General features: G+C 47.4%; 1 protein-coding gene across 7 annotated transcripts in view; it reads right to left on the bottom strand.

Moving 5' to 3' along the window:
- Window positions 1-21,158, bottom strand: part of Apba2 (amyloid beta precursor protein binding family A member 2) — a 193,517-nt gene that overhangs the window by 122,332 nt on the left and 50,027 nt on the right. For 6 of the 7 annotated variants that reach the window (XM_033761060.1, XM_033761056.1, XM_033761058.1 and 3 more), the window contains exon 2: window positions 12,930-12,983. The exons of the other annotated variant lie outside the window; for it this stretch is intronic. The gene's annotated coding sequence lies outside the window, so the exon portion shown is untranslated. The remainder of the gene's footprint in view (window positions 1-12,929; window positions 12,984-21,158) is intronic. 7 annotated transcript variants of the gene reach the window in all.

Genomic DNA, 21,158 nt, shown 5'->3' with positions numbered 1-21,158 from the left:
GAGACAGGGTCTCACTGTATAGTTGAGACTGACCTGGAACTCACTATGTAGCACAGGCTGGTCTCAAACTCACAGCAATCTTCCTGCCTCAGCCTCCAGAGTGCTGGGATTACAGGCATGCGCCACCATGCCCAGCTAATATGCTTATTTTTAAATGATTTTTATGACTTACAGTGATATTGCACATTGTTCAGTTCAAATCACAGACTTCTAAGAGGCAAATCTCCAAAGCTTCCTCTTACTTTCAGTCCCTCTATGCTTACTATGGAGGTGTGGATTGTTATAGTGACAGGGAAGGGAATACAACTAGGTACCAGGCTACAAAAGACCCTGTACTGTGGGCAGAGCTTATCGCTGAAAGCTTATCTCAGGATTCTATCTTAAACCACAGGATCCGCCTCTTGTCACAGTACCATAAACATTTCCCTAATTGTGGCAAGATTTACCATGGCTTCTCTATGACATCCTGATGCAGCAAGGGATGCAAGGCACTTGGGGAGGGAGGATCTTCATGCTGGTGTCACATCTGACAGTCCAATCTGGAAAGAGGAGCCCGCCACTTTCCCTCCAAACACATATATACCTCTTGCACTGGTTTAACCACCCCGGAGAACAGCTTCCCCTGTGGCCAGAGAGGAAGAACAGAGGCCTCGCTATGATTACATTTGGAGGAGAGCAACTAGGGAGAGGAGACGTTGGAAACCAAGACCCAGAGTGTTAGGAAGGCAGAAACCGAGGGGCATGCAGGATAATGGTAGGTAGAATACATACAGAGTGACTATTTCTGTGGCTAGCCCAAGGCTTTTAATAACATTCTGTAAGTGTTAATGAGAGATGCTGCTGGGTCTTTGTTTCACATTATGATAAAATATACATAACATGAAAGTTTCTATCTGAACCATTTTCAACTTCAGAGTTCAATGGCATTGAGCATATTCACACGGTCAGGCAACCATTCCACTCTCTACCTCTAGAACTCACTGCATTTTGTAAAATTGAACCTCTACACCAATTAAGCACTCACTCTCCCATCTCCTGTGACTCCCAGCCCTTGGCAGCCATTCTCTCTGTCTGTGAATCTGTCACAGGAGGTGTGCAAAGAGGGGCGGGACAGTCACTCCCAAGAGTGTCCTCAGGAAGTAAGTCTAGCCAGAACCCAGTGGGTTCTTTCCACCTCTAAAAGTTCTCATCCTTTCCTGAAACTTGGCTACTAGGAAGGATTCTAAGCACATTCCTAAGTCTCCAGGAAAAAGGAAGGCTTGAATCTCAATCTCCCTCCAGCACCCCAGAGCACTGCTGTGGATCTCTGCTAGCTTGTCCTGCCCTGGAGTAAATGGGAGAAGGAGGTGACAATCCTGGCACCCAAGCATCTGTGGCACCAGCTTCAGTCCCAGAGCCCCACTAGGCACCAAGCAGTCTGTACAGATGCTGACTGGACAGGCCACCACCTACTCCTCTCAGTGGTGCTGTGAAGGACTCCTGTTGGTGAGACTACAGTCCATAATCAGCTACTGTTCGTAAAGGACAGGCTCCTAGGTAATCTGTCTGGTCCTGAGCCAATTAATTAAAAGGACTTAGAGTAGGGCTGAGGCTTCCTTCAGTAACGAGGGATTCTGACTGTGGACTGCAGCCTCAGCCCTGCCTAAGAGTCTTCATAAGCCTTCCCTGAAGACTAACACTTGCCTAGCCAGACCCCATGAGCATGTGAGCCAATTCCTTACTCTCCACCTCTTAATATCCATTCCCTGCTCATCCAGTTGAAACCTAACCACAAGACCAAGCATTTCCATGCACCCTCTCTCCTGCTCCAGCTCATGGCCCAAACCACACAAGTTGGCCCTTCTACCTCCACATGTGGTTCCTGTCTCAGTTACTTTTCTTTCAGTGCTGAGACAAAATACCCAACATCCACAAGTTAAGGGAGGAAAGGTTATCTAGCCTGTAGAGGTTTCAGTCCATAGGCGGCTGGCTCCAAGGCAGGGTGGCATGGCAGAGAGGCATTAGAGAGGAGAAACAGTTCATAGCAGGCAAAGGCAGCAAAACAATGAAGTAGCAAGCAACAAGGAGCAATAGCAGCCCCTTTCTGTTCCCTTTATATTCTATCCAGGCTACCCATCCTTAAGGTGGGCACCACTCACACCCAAAACTATGCCAAACCAATCAGTGGACTGATTCAGTAATCACACACCTGTAACCCCAGCATTACACATACTAGGCTCAGCACCTCTGAAGAAGCCCCACCTATGACTGCATGAGGCTTTGGGGGGCTCAGCTAGTCCCAGCCGTCACAATGCCTAATAGGTAGATCCCTCTGTCAGTGCCTGACACATATGCAGGTAGATCTCTCATCAGCCAGCTGTGGGGCTACAGTTATGGTTTAACCACTCTGGGCCTCTTGCCTCAAAAAGGAAAACTCTGGACTAAGTTTCTGATCTGCAAGTGGTGAGCCCGAACCCTTTCTTGGGTGAGAAAGTATAAGACAGAGGTCACATGCAACTTCCAAGTCAAAGCAGGACTGGGTGTGCAGGTCCTGGTCATAGGTGCTATGTGGTGTTTACCCTCACCTGAGGAACAGTAACCGGTAACCTTGGAGACTCAGTAATTAAGTCATTTGTAGAAGCTAAAAATGACGATCACACAGAAGTAGAGTAGAACAGAGATCACTGGAATTGAGGGAGGGTAGGACAGAGGGTTATAGAGAGGGTGGGTGATGGTACCAACACACAGAGGGAGGGAAGTACTTTTCAGGTTCTTTAGAACAATAGGTAACCAGAGTCTACAACAATTGAGTGTACATCTCAAAATAACTACAAAAGAAAAGTCTGAAGGTTCCCAACACATAAAAACGATAGTATTTTGATGACATGGAAATGCTAATTACCCCGATTTGATTGTTACACATTGCACGTGCATCAAATGACAACACTATACCCCGCAAGTAAGTACCAATATATGTCAGTTAAATATAAATATTTGAGAAAAAGGAGGATTGTTTGAGCATAAGCACTGCGATACCAATACCTCCACAGTCAATCTGATGACCAAGACAGCTACAAGAGACCAATGCATGAGTAGCGCACAACTTAAAACCTGAGAATTATCGCTGGAATTTTCCATTTAATATCTTTGGACCACCATGGGTGACCACAGGTAAGTCAACTTCAGAAGTGAAAGTGTGTTTACGTGAGTGGGGCAGGGATGCTGAGATACCGAGCTAAGCAGGGGCAGAGAGGAGGAACGCACTAATAGAAACCCGCAGGCAAGACGCTGGTCTCCCAGGAACTGCCCAGGGCATCGCGGAACTTCAAGACCAATGGGCAAACAGATGCTTCCAGAGCATACGAGAATCCCTGGTTTCACCAGGACACAGCCAGACAACAAACGTGAGCACTAGTGGGATGGGGGGGACCTCTGTTCGGATTCCCCACAGTACCCATGAGACTTGAGGGGACAAAAAGCATGACTTCTCTATTGGCTCATAGTTCTCCAAACCAGATGGGTTTCTTGGGGCCGCTGTCGCAGGCAGGAGCTAAGTTTCTTTGACAACTGACAGATCCAGCAGCCAGTAACAACTTCTGGTTTCTCCTATCACACCATACTTTGGTGTGAGACAGAGTGACACAAGGCTGAGAGTCAAAAACAAAAACCAATCAGCCTTGCCTGTGAGAAGCCTGAAAGCCTCTCCATTGTTTTCATGGCTAAAAATAACGCCGGAGGCCATCTCTGGGAACTCCTTTCAGAGTCCAGTTCATACGCATCAAGGCCATCCTCTACAGTGCACTGGTCACTACTGCAGGGATCTGCCAGCGAGGCGCCGGATGTTTCTCCACCAGGGTGATTCCTTTCTGCACATCACAGACTTGACTCCCACCTTCCAGGGGAAGACACCTATCCTTGGACTCCTTCTCTTCTGCTCTCATGCTCGCGTGCACTCTCTCTCTCTCAAAAAAAAAGGACTAGAAATTCTCTTCACTAGACCCAAGGCCCTCTTCCGTCTTGCCTCCCTGTTGCATCTGCTACATGTACTGCCCTGCCTTTCTTCCCCGCCCTGAATGGCACTGCACATCTTTACAGAAAGATAAAACTGTCCATCTTTACAGAAAAATGCCTTATTCCCTCCACCTTCCATCCTATTTTTCTCCCCTTCTTTTCCAGTTCTCAGGAAAAACAAAACCTATGTTCACTTTATCTTTTAAAATCCTATTTGGCCTCTGATAACCGCCACAGGCCACTGACAGTCCCAAGCCTCCTTCCCGCCTTGTTTCTGCTCGACTTTGGCGTCACTCTCCTCTTACTGTCCCAGGGAACCAGTCATTGCCCTCTTCAGTCCCGGTCTCTCGTACAGCTCTGGGTCACCCAGGGCCCTGACCAGCACATTTAAGTCACTGACTCCTGCTGGGGCTCAGAAAATGACCTCCCAAAATATGCCTTCAAACTGAGAGCAGCAAGGGCAGGAAGAGCTCTCCCTAACATTCCCTGAGGTCCTGGACACAAAGCCCCTTGTGAGTTTTATGTTTTTATGGCTCCCGTGCACACTGATAAAAGGTAAATTTTTCTTCTGTTGACTTGGCCATTGTCTGTTTATCTCAGCACACTGAACTGCTGAACTCTCAGAAAAGGTGAATTTCCTTATAACCCCAAGCCTGGGAGCCGCCTCCATCCACCTGCAAAAGTCCCCCTGGCCCTTCATGGGGTAAGAACTCCACAATCCTTCTCCTACCTCTAAACTGCCCTCTCCCTGGATTCCCACTTCACGCTCCCTCTGGGCAGCCCGTTGCCTGGACTGTCCACACCAGCTCAGTCAACTCTTCCTTCTTGGTGTCTCTCACTTTGATCTTGTCCCCACCACCGCACCAACCTTTACTCAGGCCTTGTCACCTCTCCCCAGGGACCCTCCGAGGAGCTTCTGGAACAGCAGCCTTCATCCTGACCCCTTATCTCCCACAGTCACCTGACAAAGCACACATCCGGTCCCATCAGGCCAGCTCTCTGATGAAGACCCACTGGACTCCACCCATAAACACCCAATCAGGACAAGCTGACCACTGTCACTTCTCCTCCCTCGTCTTCCACCACATCAAGCCCGTCATATTCCTCAGGACCTGCCGCACTCTTCACGGTTTCCACATTTTCATCATACGAAAAGTAGGTCCCCCAGTCAATGGGGAACATGTTCCAAGACTCCCTGCATGCCTGACCCCACGGAGAGTATCACGCCTCATAGGTACTGTGTTTTTTCCTATACACACACACCTATAATAAAGTTTAATGTATAAACTAAGTACAGGAAGAGATGAATAGTAATAACTAATAAAATAGAATGAGTATAGTAATACACTGCCATGAAAGCTACATGTCTGTGGTCTGTCTGTCTTGAGTCAGAACAAATACCAATGTTTTCAGAACGCCATTGGTCATGGGTAACTGAGGCCACAGAAAGGAAACCCGCAGATGAGAGCGGACTACTGTATGTGCTTCTGTTTGTCTGGAAGGCCTTACCTTCCTCTCGTCTCTCTTCAAAATCTGTACATTTCCTTTGGGATGAAAGACCGTACCCTACTTTCTCTTGAATAAACCTCTGGACTAAACCCCCACTCCACAAGGGGGAGTCCCCTGTTCATCTCCCTTACTGTTCAGGGTGGGCAGCCACCAAAGCTCGACCGTTTCCTGCAGTGGTTGATTCTCAATGTGATGGACACATTTCCTCTCAAATCTCCCATTAGCCCATGCCAAAAACGACAGCTTGCCACTGTTCTATTTTTCAGCATAAACACATGTAAACGAACAAAGAATGAAAAGCAAATCAGGAAGAACACACCACACACCCAACAAGTCTCTCCCCTGAAGCCCTGGCTCTCTGTTTCCAAGGCCAGGACATGGCAAATGTCACTGTCTCCCTTGCATCTGACCTTCTCTTCACTACAGGAGGTAACAGCCCTAGAGGGAAAGGGTGCTTCTGAGAACTGACTTGCACCTTGATATCCACCACAGAAGGCTGGTAAGCCATGGCCAGTGTCCTCTGCAGACTTAAAAACTGACTCAATCTGGTGGCAGCCTTAGCTATATAAAAACAAAATTCTTTATAGGAGTCTGCCACAACACAGGAGAGCCTACAGTGCGGATATGGATGGCTACACAAACGTCTGCACAAACGTGTACGTCACTTATCAAACAAACCAAGCACAAGCTGTGGTGTAAGACTTAAACTAACATTTCTATGGATGCCTGTGTTGTACACAGTTAAAAATAAGTATGGAGCATGACAGATTAAATAGAATTAGAGAAGTTTCTTTCTTGTAGGACTTCTCAAGGCCTTGCTGTGACCTATATTTAGATATCCGCCCCCCGATCTCCCTCTTTTGAGAGTGACTGGAGCAAGGGTGTGTGGTACTGGATTAGTACACTGACTGGTTCAGCACAGTTCTGGGTGTGGGTGATGGACTTAATGGAGAAAGAAGACCACCCTGGATGTGGGTGGCACCATCTAACCGGCTTGTGCCCTGGCTTGAATAACGGGGAAAGCAGAAGGAAGGCTGCTGCCTCCTGCCTGCCACACCATGAGCTATTTCTCCTCTGCAATTCCCCTCTGCCATGCTGCATAGCTGTGGAGCCAGCTGACCATGGACTGAAACCTCTACAAACTGTGAGCTACAGTAAACCATTCCTCCTTAACTTGTGGGTATCAGAGATTTTGTCCCATCAATGAGAAAGTAACTAAGACAAGCCCTTATTTAATATGGCGCTTTGGAACTACCCGAGGGGGCAGTACGGACAGCATCTCCTGGCCTGCTGTCCATATGGACTATTTTCAGGACCATCTCACGGGATTCCACAAAACATCTGGGAATGTTCACTTGCATACCAGTGTCATTAATCAGAACTGGACAGAATTAATATGATCTGAATAGCATTAATAAAATATTAAAACAGAAATGGCTAACTTCTTTCAATTCAACCCCACTATGTCAGGCTCAACCTAGGGTTATGGCTGGTGTCTAGAGGTCCCCCCAAAGCCTCATGCTTTTCCAGAGGTGGATAAATCTAGAGTGTGACTGACACGGTGGGACTAGGCCCAAGGTGTGTGAGTGCTACCCACCTAAGTAGACTGAGTAAGACAAAAGAGGCAGAAAGGTGCTGTTAAGGCCCCTTTTATTGCTTCTGCTACCTTACAGGTGGCATGAACTGTTTTTCCTCTGCGATGCCTCTCCTGCAACCCTTGTTGCTTCTGCTGTCTTTCTCGCATGAACCACTGTCCCTCTGCCAGGTGCCACCCTGCCTTGGTGCCAGCTGATCACGAACCGAAACCTCTACAAACTGCAAGCAAAGTAAACCCTTTCCCCTTTAACTTTGGGTGCCGGGTGTTTTGCCTCAGCAACTAGAGAAAAGTAACTAACACACCTCATAGCAGCTTCTACTGCTTCTTAGCACCTTTTTCATCTTTTTACAAAAAAAGTTGACTATTTTTTTCTCTCAATGCAATTTAAAAAAAAAAAGCTTTGGGTGTCAGAGCAGGAGTTTTCAAATATCTGAAAATACCTACTGAGCCTGAAGCAAATACAGTAGCAACGACCCGCTCCATGCTCTCTTTTTGGCTCCTTCAGAGATGGAACTAACAATCTCCAGGAACATGGCTGTGTGTCCCCATTTATTGCGTGGCTCATTCACAACCTATCTACCCCCCAACACCTGATTCTGCACTTTGCAGAAAAGGAAAATGTACTTCTGAACATTTAAGAAACTAGAGCTAAATGATGATGCCGTATTTCTCAAGTATCCATGATGTGTGTGGCATCAGGCTGAAGGTTCTCAAAGAAACAGACGTCCAAATCCACAGAGAAATTAGCAGTCAGGCAGGAAAGCATGAACAGCAGGAGGGTGGTGGGCTCAGATGCCCAATTAATATGCCAAAAAGGTGGCCCAGGAGCCTCATTGTGTGGATGAGGAGAAGTCAGGAGAGAGGGGACAGCCACGCCAGGCAAACAGATCACCACATGTCAACGTGGCCGATGAAAGGACAGGGCCAGGCCCACGGGCACAGCCCAGCTCACTGAGAGCCCTAACCGCTTCAGTGAGGAGACAGAGATGTGCAAAAATGAGGCCAGGACATCAGCCAAGTTAGAGGAGCAGCTTGCAAGCAGGAGCAAGGAGACTCGGTCAGAGGGACACACAACCCAAGAACAGTAGCTTCGGGCTCATCCATGGAGTTGCTTCGTCAACTTTCTCGAATTCCCAGAAGAAGATGTAGAGGACAATGAAGCCAACGCCCGTGAAGACATCACTCAGGCCTCACATCCTTAACCTCCCACTCCTCTCCTCCAAGCTCTGTCCAGGCCCCTAAGTCTTCAACTCCAGATATGTGCCCTTTCCTACTGGAAGGTACTTTGCTATCTTCTAATTCATTCCAGTTTGTATTTCAATGCTCACTGTGACCCCACTTGTGATGGTTAATTTTATGCTTCGACTTAACGGATGCCCCAAGATGCCCAGAACATGTGGTTAAACGTTCTTATTCCTGTGTGTCTGCCACAGAGCTCCGCGAAGACATCAGCATTTGAATGGTGGAATGCGGAAGGCAGGTGGCCTTCCCAGCATGGGTGGGCTGCATCTAAGCCAAGAAAGCTGAACTTGCTCTCTGTCTTACTGTCTGAGCTGGGACTGTGGCCTTCAGCTGCTCCCAACAATCTTGGTTCTCAGAGCCTCCAGGCCTGGAATCTGTACCATCAGCTCGCTGGCTCTCAGGTGCTTGAACTGCGTGGTTGGCTTTCTGGGGTCTGCAGCTTCCAGATGGTCAATCATGGGTTTCTATGCCTCCACAATCACAAGAGCCAATACCTTGTGATCTAAGACATCTCTTGATACATCCTCTCTGCTCTCATTTGGTTTTGTTTGTGGTTTGTGTTTGTGTTTTGTTTTGTAGAACCCCGACTAATACACCATTTCACAGTCAACAAAGACATGTACTGCTGTTAGTACAATTCCTAGTTATGAGGAATCACATTTTCCCCACGTTACAGAGTATGCAGTTGTTCTCCAAGGGCTTTTTACCCCTTTGCCAGTGTAAGTAAGGCATGAAAGGGCCCTGGCTCTGCCTTATTGCCGATCTTGTTATCAGGCTTTCTAGTATCCAGTACATGGGTAGGAAATGGTATCTCACCATCTGCTTCCCTGATGAGGAGTGAGGCAGAATTCATTTGTCAACTAGTCATTTTCGTTTCTTCTTCTTTAAACTATTTGCCAATTTTGCAACTTTGTTGTTTTTATCTTACTGATTTGAAAGAGTTCTTTATGCAAAGAGAATACTAACTGCGTATAGCAAACCCATTGCAAGTATTTATTCCCAACCCTAATTCTTTTCAAGACATTGTTAATATTGATGTTTAACTCATTAGTCTTTCATGGTGTATGTGTGCGTGACCTTTTTGCACCTTGATACCATAAATCATTTAGAAAATATCTTCTGTGGGGCAGGGGTATAAGGAAAAAATGAGAACCAAGACCTGTCAAAGATCCCAGTGATGAATGTAACTGTACTGTGTACCTAAATTGTACCAATCAACTCAATGAGGAAAAAAAAAAAGAAAATATCTTCTGTGTATTTTAATGTTTTTCTCTTTGCATTCAGATTTTGTTTTGTTTTTTGAGACAGAGCCTCACTATGTAGCTCAGGCTGGCCTGGAACTTGTGTGATGAGGCTCCGGCCTCAGCCCCCCGAGTGCTGGGATCACAGGTGTACACCAGTGCGCCCGGCTGCATTTAGATCTTTAACTATGGGCATTTGCTTGTGTGTGCGATGTGAGATGAGGACCTCATTTTATTATTTCCTGTATGACCAGTCAGGTATCCTGTATCATTTCCCAGCAGCTCAGCAGCCCCTCTCCTCCCTCTCCTGGGTTCCCATACATGTGAGATCTTGGTCTTAGGCTTGCTACTATGTTCCACCTGCCCCTCTCTCTCCTCCCAAATATCATACACTCTAGTTCATCAGAGATCACCATCCAGAGCCTCACTGGCTGGTCTTATGTCATTGGTTCTTAATGTTCTGGCTTTGTGCTTCTCCTTTGGCTGGCAGGTGAGAACTTCCTTGTCTTTCCCTGAACCTGACATGTTTGGCTGGCATCTGCACAGCATTTGTATGTGTCTAGGGCAAGGAGCCTACTGACACGACATCAGCCAGCCGTTCTCATAAATGTTACAACAGCTCACTTCATATACTTTCTGCATTTGCCATGCTTTAAATACAATTTATTGATCTTTTCAACATTCCTTCAGGAAAATCATTAAATGTATATATTTTCACTATTCACAGATTCTACCGAACAAGGACCAATAGGGCTGATAAAATAATGAGGCCTAATATGTAAATATTCAAGAAAAAATTAGAAAAGAACCCCCACAGTTTTCCTGTAAGCAGACACAGGCCCATCAAGTTGTTCTATAAGGAGACAGCTGGCTCACCATGGGCATTAGTATTCTGAAGGTACAGAATGGTTCCATTTGCGGTAGAAAAATAAATAAACCCAGGCCTTTTCTTCTCTTTGCAGATCTGCTCATAGAGATTCATTCTGGCATAATTGACATTTAAAAAGATCCATTTTGCTACCACTTTTCTTTCCAAGAAGGAATATGCTTTTCTGCTGGGAGGCTGCAGAGAATCGTGATGCGCACATTCACTGGGATGACGGCCCTATCGCACAGCAGATGGGAGACAGCGAACAAGGAGAGAGTGCCCGGACTCCTGCAACAGATTTTGATCTACTCTTAGTATTTCAGGATACATAAAAACTCCAGCAGGTCTCTTCTGAGCTTATACCTTATAATTTGAACCTTAGGGCTGTGAACTGAATCGCTCCATGGCTCCATCAGAACGCAGTGACACCCCATGTTCATCAAGGAAAACTTCGAGAAGCCAATTCCTCAGTGGACAGTTGCTAGTGGGTAGTTGGGTGGGGGTGGCTGTTCGACCCCAGGCTCCCAGAAGAATGGCGTTTCATGGTCATTTGGGCAATTGCCTGTTTCCCTGTGCATAACATCCACCTTCACAGACTGTCCTGACTCCCAATTATAAACAAAATCTTGTCCCTTTGCAAAATCCCCCCAAAATCCTTTAACATTTTCAGCGCTGGGAGTGGCTGATATATCTGATGAAGTGAAGAACAAAGTATGTTCACAACTTAAAAAAATCAAACGGAGTAGAAAGGGCCATGTTGCGAGGACAAAAGTAAATCCACAAACTTTAAAAACTGAAAACTGGGAAAATATCCAGGAAACTCTCAGCCAGCCCCTTAGAAATCATGCAACTCTCTGAAGTTTCACTCTGTTCCCTTGGGAAGGAGCTGCTTGCTCTGCCTCTCTCAAAAGCCTTAGGAATGTGCCCTGTCCAAAAGCCACCACAGAACCCATCCAGGACTTCTGAGACAGGAATATTCCCCAATTCAGCACCAGGGCATTCCTACTCAGACACAGCACAGGGATTAGGAGAGTCCACCCAGACATAAGTAGATCTAGACTGTAGATTAGGAAGTAAAATAAATGAAGCTGCTATGCTTTACAAAAAAAACAACATTTAAATTGTTTCAAATAACAGGACCTATAGCCTTCTACTACCTTGGATGCAATGTGGTAGTTCTGGACCAGGTTCGATGCTCCAGAATCCCTTCCTTTGCCCCTGTCCATCTTCATTTGTAGCCTCAAAACTGGCACAGAGCTTTCTCACTGGGACAACCAAAGTTCTCCCCTCCTTTGGGAGCCCCAAAGCTACCACTTCCCTGTGTAGGACACTCTAAAGCAGGAAGACCCATCCAAGCCTACCAGATGTTCCTTCTCCTGAGATCCACAAGAACACATGAAATCTATTAGCAGCTCAGACCAGCTCTGGGCAATAGGATACAGAGACCATGCCTGGCTCAGCCTCCTGACCTCTAACAACTTTCCCCGCTGCTACCCACTCCCCAGATACATCCAAACCCACCCTTAACAGCAGCTTCCTCCTCCAGCCTGCCTGGTAAGTCTCTGGCCATTGAAGAACTGATTCGCCTTCAATCCAGAATGCTTTCCCTCCAAGACTCCCCTCGTTAAACACCTTGCTGACAGTTGAGCTCAGCTCCTACAGGTCCTACAGGGCAAGAACACACCAGGCGCCATGGGTGTGGCCAGGACCATAATACGGCTTTGCAAAGGAAACCTGGAACTGCCCTTCACCACTGGCAAGCTGAGGAGGCCTCTTTGGGGTCCGAGAAAGAGTTTTTCTGCTCGGCTTCTGAGTATCTCACAGTGGTTGACTTCTAGAAGTAGTCTATGAGTTGACTATCCCTTATTAAAATGCCTGGGACCACAAATGTTTCAGACTTCAGAGGTTTTAAGATTTGGAAATATTTGCATAATACTTTTCAAGTTGATGTTCAAAAATCTTCAGATTTTGAGCACTTTGGCTTTCAGATTTTCAGATTAGGGATGCTCCATATGTACTGACTGCCTGTGTTGAACAGTGAAAGGTTTTCGATGATAACTGTAGTTGGTATCTACTTCCAAAGTAAATGGAAATCTAGGTTGCGGACCACACAAATAAATAACAGAGCGAGGTGAGGACTGTGGTTTACAGGAACGCTAGCCTGAGGCGAGGGAACAGATGGGGCAAGCACACCATTATTATGTCATGGGCAGAAAGACACCAGCCCCAGGCGAAGTGGGTGCCCAGCAATGATCCCATGTTCATTCGCTCCTTGGCTGTGACTCAACCCCAGCTCCATTCACTGTGCTTAGGTGAACAAACCCTGACTTCACTGACTTAGACACACAAGGTTTCCAGGAAACAAAAAGCCATAGCCATTGCCCGTTCCACCTACAGAGCAGCTTCCCTTTAGTAAAGAAACCCCAGCCCCTACATATCAGAGGCAAATGCTCACTCTGCGCAAGGATCTTGTATTTCTTACCAAAAATGAGTGGTTTGGTAATGTCCCGAAAAGGATCCTGGTGATCAAGTCTTCCTGGAATAAAGCAGATGAAAACAGAGAAAATCACTCGGGTTTCAAAAATGATACAGGTGCTTACACAGGGCTCCTTTGAGTATAAAAATCTAAATGAGTGAGAGGCTCTGAATCACCTATAAAAGTGAAGAAATTATAACTCTAATGAGATGATCAGAAATTACCTTAAACAAATAATTAAAGTGTTTCTTTAGTCATTTCATCATGTAATTATTGCCTTTAAAACAACATGTTGGGCAAATAAAGCACTAGCTTGTATACCATTCTGGAAGGAGAGATTTCCTGCATATTAATGAAATTCCTCAAAGCCCTCATGAATATGTATTTTCCCACAACAAAGCTTGACCCCAGTGGTTTGCAGAACCAGCCTTTTGTGACACTTTCAGATGGAAGCTGGTGTGTAAGTGGGGGTTGGAGGGGAGTGAAGATCGATGAAAGGAAGTTCTCTCACTTCCTCTATCCAGGGTCTCAGCTCAGCTTTCCTCCTGGATAAGACAGTTTCACAGAGAGCTGGAAAGAGGCCAATAGGTCTCACACTTCCCTTAAAGAGAGAAAGCTTCATCAGTGAAAGCTAAGAGGACAGCCAACAGACTCAAGGGATCCAAGGCCAGAGCCGTGGGTTGGATCAAGAATTTAGATAGAGGCAACATAATATAAGACAAAGGGGCAGGAAGCTTGTGGTGGAACAAAGGGCAAGGGATTCATTTGTCCTAGACATTGCATCTGAATTCTTCTCCATCCAATTTGGCTGAAGACACAAAGTTATAAAAGCTTTTGGATTTTCTTTGGTCCTTTCAAAACTATAGCAATGGCAGCCACCTCCAAGAGGCGCTCTTGGTGAGCAAGCATAGGGCTGAGATCTCCATGGGTAGCTGTGCAGTGGGACAGTTCACCTTCAGTCTGATCTTGGGGTCTAACAACACGGGAGACAGCACCATGCACTGTGGGAGAGAAACAGGGTCTTGCTATTGTCCCCACAGACAATGGCTTGGACTTCATCACAAAGGTCTGATCTGGACTTGGCATGACTGCTTTTCTGACAGTGCCAGATGGTGGCTCTCAGTTCCCCAGGCAGACATTCTTAGCAGTGGGTTTTAATTAGGGAACTTCCTCCACCCCAACTGGCCTAGTGCAGAGGCCCCTGATCCAGACAAAAAGGAAAGTGACGATACCCCTTTGGAGGCTAAGGATACTGCCATTTTGACCAAGGCGCCTTTTAAGAGAACCACAGAACTGTGAGTCTGCTTGCCCTACACAGCAGTAACTGGACGTTTGCATGGCTGTTCACTTTCTTTCCAAAGGGCCTAGTGAGCAAATTTCCTTTCAGTGCTTATTTCTTCGAGCATCACTGATTCTGGCCCTTTGAAGGGAGGCCTCTTACCACACCCAAGTGAACACCACACATAAGACCTCCCAACCACTCACATGCTTCCCCAAGGGCAGTCACTGTGCACCTCTTACTTCCAAAGTGAGCATCAACAAAGCCCTTTACAGCGCTGGCCCCAGGTTCAGCGTGTGCAAAATGTGGAAAACAAGAGCTGCTTCAAAGGCTGTTGGGAGGCTGAAAGGCAACAAAACTCCCAGAGTCCACCTACCACATTCTCATCAAACAGAAATCTCTTCCTCTCTCCCAAAGCTCACCATCTGGGGACCTCCAAAGCGAAGTTATTTCTGGGTTAGTGCAAGAACTAAGTGTTGTCCCTGGTGGCAAGACTCCCCACTGGAAGTCAGAAGGTGGGGCCCCAGCTCTGCACTCCCTCACAAGCGCCTGAACAGGGCTGTCCCTCCAAAACATGCATCAGAGTTCACTCCCCACAGCAAGGTACCACAGGCAGAAACAATCTGAAGTGGGGCCTGTGGGGGGTGATCTGTTAGACAAGGCCATCAGGGTGGTGCCCTCAAAACTGGTGGCTCTGTACTGGTGGTTCCATAAGAAGAGGGAGAGAAACACAAGTGCTCTCCTTGTCTTGCCACATAATGCCCTGCACCATACAGCACTCTGCCAACAAGAAAGCCACCACCAGATGCAAGCCCTTGACCCTGGGCCTCCAGAACCATAAGCTGAAATAAATTTCTTTCTTTGTGAGTATCCAGCTTTGGATATTTCATTATAACAAGAAAATGGACTCACGGTGAGAAAGACAGGCCCGATGCTCCCTGCCCTCTGCAGGAATTGCCCATGCCAGCTTGGACGGCTGTGACCAAGAAGGGGCTGGAGGACACCAGAAGCCTCAGTCCACCATCACAGGCTGGAATTCTCCCAAGCCCACGGGGCCCCCAGCATGGCTTGATCCAATGTGGGCCTCTAAAGATTCCTACCTCCACCTGGATCCAGGTTCTCCCACTTGCATCTGGCCCAGAGGCACTTTGGGGAAACCCAGAACCCATCTGAGGATGCACTTCACTGTCCTGGGATGCCTACTCCCGGGGCTGCCACAGCCCTCCCTCTGCCTCCTTGGAGTCTGAGTCCCTGCAAAGGACAGAGTCTCATTCATCTGTATCAGAGCCTCCCCTGAAGGTTCCACCTGGATCCCAACAAAGGCACAGAATCATAAGAACCACCTGGGAACAATGGCAGCGCACTGCACTTTACATAAACACTTCCATAGGAGGAACAGGCCCACATCTGCACTCAATTTAGAATGGGTTTTTAAGTGTCTATTTATAGGCATCACACAGCCATCCCTGGTGGATGGTGGAGAAATCAGGGCTTTGGGCTCCTGTCCATTGCAATTCATTTGCATTCTTTTCATGTTCATCTTCTCTAATTTCCCAGCAGCATTTTAACTCAAACGCAAGGTCACCCACCACTTGGACCCAGCACCACTTAGCAGTTTCTCCAGAGAAAAATACTAATTTTCTTCCCCACGCAGCAGTGCCCTATGCCCACTCTCTCCGGGACCTTGCCCTGTGCTGGCTAAAGTGGAGCTGTGTTATTTGGATGGCCTGTGTCTCTGGACACAAGGTCACTTTAAAGATGTGCTCCGCAAGGTCGTGAGACCAGGGAGGTCTTTCAGGGGTCAGCCGTCATCTCTCCATCCGGCTCTGAGTCGCCACCCCAGCCAGGCACCTTTCGGCTCCACCCCAGTGGCCGGAAAGAACACAAAGAAAGCATGATGGCTCTCTTAGATTGCATGAGCTTGTCCTCATAGCTGTGGGTGGTCCAGCGTTCCTACAAGTTCCAAACATGTTTTTCCATTCCCTTTCTCCCGCTAGCCTTCTCCCAGAGAGGTAGAGAGGGCCAGGCCAATCCCCAGTATCTCTTGGCTCTTGTGATTCAACAGAATTGCCAGAGCCTGCTCTTTTTCCTGCAATTCACAATTATTTTTGGAATAATCTCCTAATCTTTTGCAATCTTCAGGCTGGAAATTGAGTCCCTCGGATCTCCATGAGATTAAAGCCTCTCTGCTCTGAGCCATTTGTTCATTCCTAAGTCTTAGCTGGGGGTTGGGAGGAAGTTGAGCCTGGAGCCCTGTTTTCCAGAAGGACGTGCACATACCAGCCATGGGCCTCCTATTGATAGGAGGATCCAGGACTGGATCCACCAGAGCGCAGGGGCTCTGTCTCCATCTCTGAGTCCACAGCAGAGTGCAGACTCAGGGAGCACCTGCCATCAACATCTGCAGCCGCCTAACTTCAAATACTGCGCAAGGTCTGGTTTTGGAAGGGAGGTTGTCACCGAGGCTCTTGGCTTTCAATTTCAAGACTGATTAATTTTCTCACAAGACACCACTTCAACTGCCATCATTGGCTCTGTATTATTTGACATGCAAATTTCTGGCAATAAATTGGATCCCTGATCAAACCCAGCCTTTTAAATGCCATCCTTCTGGGCACACTGGAGGTAAACAGAAATGATAAATACTCTTCAGAGTAGATGGCTACAGACTGGCTGTTTACCTTCAATTCCTATGTCGGATCCAGAAACTATCTTTAGGGCCCACAGTGGCCCAAGTAGCTGGGGAGAGGGCTGGAGCAAGGAAGCTGCTTAGGCTGAAAGAGCCCTGATGGACCAACGCCCCAGGCAGGTCAGCTCCTTCAAATGCCCAGCAAGGTCACTGGCCCAGGAGCACAAGCAGGTGCAGGGGCAGAGGGGCAGGGGGGACCCAGAGGCACTGTCACTACACTGAGGCAGGAAGTCTGGGTGGAGTGGAGCAGTCTGATCTTATGCAGGAACAGTGGAATCACCCTCAGCGTGCCGGGGGGTCAGCGGGGCTGCCTCTAATCTCATTTCTTCTTCCCACTCACCCACAGCTATGGCTTAAGTCCTTTGGGTTTAATAGGCAACCCTGTCCTTGTTAGGGGCTGGTCCCTGGGCACACTGTGACTGGGCTGCAGGACAAGTGGAGTTCAGTGCACTTGCGTGCCATCAGGACATTCTGGCCGCACTGAGTAGAGGCCCTGGGATGGGAATGGAAGGGGTGTGCAGAGAGCAGCTCAGCTCAAACAATGCATGAGAAGCACCCACCGGACACTGCAGCCAGCTCAGCCATCACTCTTCCCGGGGCCAGCCCTGTGACTGCAGCCAGTGCCACAATCCAGAGCTCATGCTACTGTTAGCATCGAGGCATGGATGGTGCAGTCTGCTCTGGGCTACCCCCGGGAGGGAAGTGGGCAGCTGGCAGAGGTCAGCATGGAGCAGGGTAGCTTTGGCACAGGAGATCTCCTTGGACCCAGTATTGCAGCTCAGCCAAGCTGCCCCTTGAGAGATGCAGAGAGAGGGAGGCGTCCCCACAGGGGCACTGGAACCACAGTTCAACCACAATAGGATTTTGGGGCGGGAAGATGGGTGTTCCCCCAGGCCAGAATATATAGTTTACTGAAGGGGGGACTGCCACTTTCTGGTGGAACCTACAGGGACAGTATTTAGGTGGCCAGAACAGGGTCCTTTCTGGGCAGAGAAAGACAAAGGGCCCCAAGGAACCACTGCAAGAGCAGGCCACAGTCCAGTATCTAAGGGAAAGAGCATCTGGGTGCAGGGCACTCAGGGTCGGGGTAACAGCAAGACTGGGGTGCTCTAGCTTGAGGGAAAACAAAGTGCTAGTTATAGGTAAAATTTTAAAATTCTGAATAGTCGAGTCCCTAAGCCGGCTGGGAAATAAAAAAGTACTCCAACACTAATAACTCTATTCATAAACATAAGCATGTATTATTTTTTCCCCTTGTGGGAATCAAAGCTTGAGGCTCTCATTTGTGCAAGTGTTTCGGGAACAAACTGTATTTGTATTAAGTTGGACTTCAGTGGTCTCCAAGTTTCAAAAACAAACATCAAAGTCCGTGCGGGTGGCTTCATAACACTGCAGTTAGCAATCCTTCAGAATCAAGTACAAACTGCTCCGACTGCAATGGTCAGGAAGCTCCATTCTTGGCAAACTCATCTTTTGAAGTCTGGAGGTGACAGGCCATGTCCGGTGACTGACCCTCTGCCACCAGCCCCTCACTCCCTTCTCCAGATTAGAATCCAGACAGGCTCTGTTGGGGGCCAGTTCCCCGAGTGGGGAGTGACCCTTCCACAACAACCTCCTGCTTCCGATGGTAGGGCCCGTGTGGCTACCAGGAAGGCAGCGCTTTCAGGGTGCAGATATAGTGTATTGATCTGCTCCAAAACTCTGCTGCATGCTCTAAAACCAATATTCAATATATCTATCACTTTCTCTGTGTTTTGTTTTAAACAAAGTACTCCGGTGCTGAAATACAGTCATGTGTCCTATAACCGTGCAGCCAACCCATGGGACATATATGTGAGGGTGGCCCTATAGGACTATATGGCCTAGTGACACTGTAGTCACCTTCCTTCATGAGAGCGCACTCTGAGTTTATGTTTGCACAATAACAAAATTGCCTCACGACACATCTCTCAGCACCTATTCCATCATGGATGCGGGGCTTTAAACCCAGGGGTCCTCACAGCAGGGTTAACACGATTTATGCACTTTGGAGTTAAAAGTAAAGGTGTTCTGCACCAACTCGGCTTTTGTCTCTGGTCAATTTGCCCCTGTGCAGCCCACAGCATTAGGGACACAGAAGTACAGCTCCCTGTACACATCCTGGCAAGGGAGTTTACCCTGTAATCTCAGATACATTTCTCCAACAATCTCTACATGAAACCAGTCCTGTTTCAGAGCCCTTGCCAGAGGACAGTGCAACACTGAGATATTAAAAACCGGGACTCCATGCCAAGACCATCCATGTCACAGGACCAAGCACAACGCCAGCCGGAGGCTGGGACAAAGGGCAAGTGAAGGCTAGAAGGCAGGCCCAGCCACATCTGCATGGGACACTAAGGAGCGCAGGGCCAGCGGCGGTCACACCAGCCCTCCCAGGCTGCCCCTGCCTGGCTGTCTTCTCATTATTATTCTCCCGAAGCAAATGTGGCTTCTAGTTTTGCTGTGAGGGGCCTGTGATGCCTTTCAATTCCCAGGCGTCCCCTGGAGGGAGGCTGGGATTTCGTCTCCTATTCAGGCTGCTCAGGGATTGAAGGGAGGGCTATGTAGAGGGCTGAAAGCCAGGAGAAGCAAGGCCTGCCAATCTTATTAAATGAGGACACAGCGCTCACTAGGGCTCTGGCCCCAGACAAGGTGAGTGCCCCTGCACACAGGCGGCTTCAAGAGATCCGACAGGGCCAACTACATCCGGCTTCTGAGTCTGCATCGGGCAACTTGCAAGCAAGAACCATTTGCTGTGTTTGAATGTGTCCCTCACGGTGTTGGAAACGTTATCCCCAGTTACAGCAGCTTCTAGCAGCAGGACCTTGAAGAGGTATTTAGGTCATGAAGGCCCTACCCTCAGGAAGGGATTTAATGCTGCTATCAAGGGAATGGGTTAGTTATCACAGGAGTGGATTCTTGATAAAAGGAAGAGTTCAGCCCCCTCCCCTTCCTCGGGATCACGCCACCTTCTTGTTGCATAGAAGCAAGAAGGCCAGAAAATGGTACCTGAATACTCGACTCCCCAACCTCCAGAATCAGGACCCAAATAAACTTCTATTATTTATAAATGGCCTGGTCTGTGGTGTTTTGTTACAGCAGCAGAAAATGGCCTAAGACACTGTTTCACAGATAAAATCCATTTAATTCCGCAGGCCCACTGTGTGCAATGAGAGCTGTCCCTTAACCCCATTTTACAGATGAGAAAACTGAGGCAAAGTCAAACCAAGGCATGTGCTTAAGGCCACACAAGAAGTGCTGGAAGTGAGATTTCATCCTGGCAGTGTGGCCCAACATTCCTTCTCATAGCCTTATATATGTATAGAGGAAGGAAAGGAAAAAGGTATTTATAACATGTAAATTAAACAGAGGATTCGAAAGATCAAAAAGAAAACAGAAAAAGGTACAAAAGGTATGACTGCTAATTCACAGGATAACAAGTACATGAAACAAATACACACATATGTGAACATAAATATATGAAAAGATGTTCAGCTTCCTTGGCAGGCAAAGAAATGCAAATTAAGACCTCACATAGATAACACTTCCATCAGCCTGACAAATATTAAAAACATCTGACAATACCAAGTGTTGTCAAAGAAAAGGTGAAAAAGAAGCTCATACGCTACTGGTGGGAATGCTCATTAGCACACCCACGCACTTTGGAAAGCAGTTTGGCTGCTTCTAGTAAATTTTAAGATTCATGTCCTCCATCATATGGCAGTTCCAATCCTTGCTAAATACTGCAGACAAATGTGGCTCATGTTACAAGCAGATACATGCAAAAAGTATCCATGACATCCTTGTTTGTACAGAAAGAGAGTGAAAACCATCTAAATACCCAACAGTGAAGAACAGTCTTCCAAGCCCATGCTGCCATCATGCAAGACACTGAAACGGTATGAAGTACAGTTTCCTGTTTTCACATGGACTCTCTCACATACAATCTTAAGGAAGCAAACTACAGGAAAACAAAGCCAAAATCTGATATCATTTGCACAATACTTAAAAACAAAGTGCAAAAGTAGCAGGTAAGATGCATGTACAAATGAGGTAAGTTATCAACAAGCACCAGACTCAAACAGTGCTCACCTCTGTGGGAGATAAGAAGATGCAATCAAGGAGGGGCTCCAACTACGTTAGTCATCGTGATATAATAAAAGAAGTCCACAAATTCTTTGACACTCTCTTCATAAGAGTGGAGCCCAATTCTCCTCCCCTTGGGGACAGCACCTAGTGATTTGCTTCT

This window comes from Fukomys damarensis, unplaced genomic scaffold (assembly GCF_012274545.1).
Source record: "Fukomys damarensis isolate Sample0158 unplaced genomic scaffold, DMR_v1.0_HiC HiC_scaffold_7, whole genome shotgun sequence".
Lineage (NCBI taxonomy): Eukaryota > Metazoa > Chordata > Mammalia > Rodentia > Bathyergidae > Fukomys > Fukomys damarensis.
This window is presented reverse-complemented; position numbering and strand designations above follow the sequence as displayed.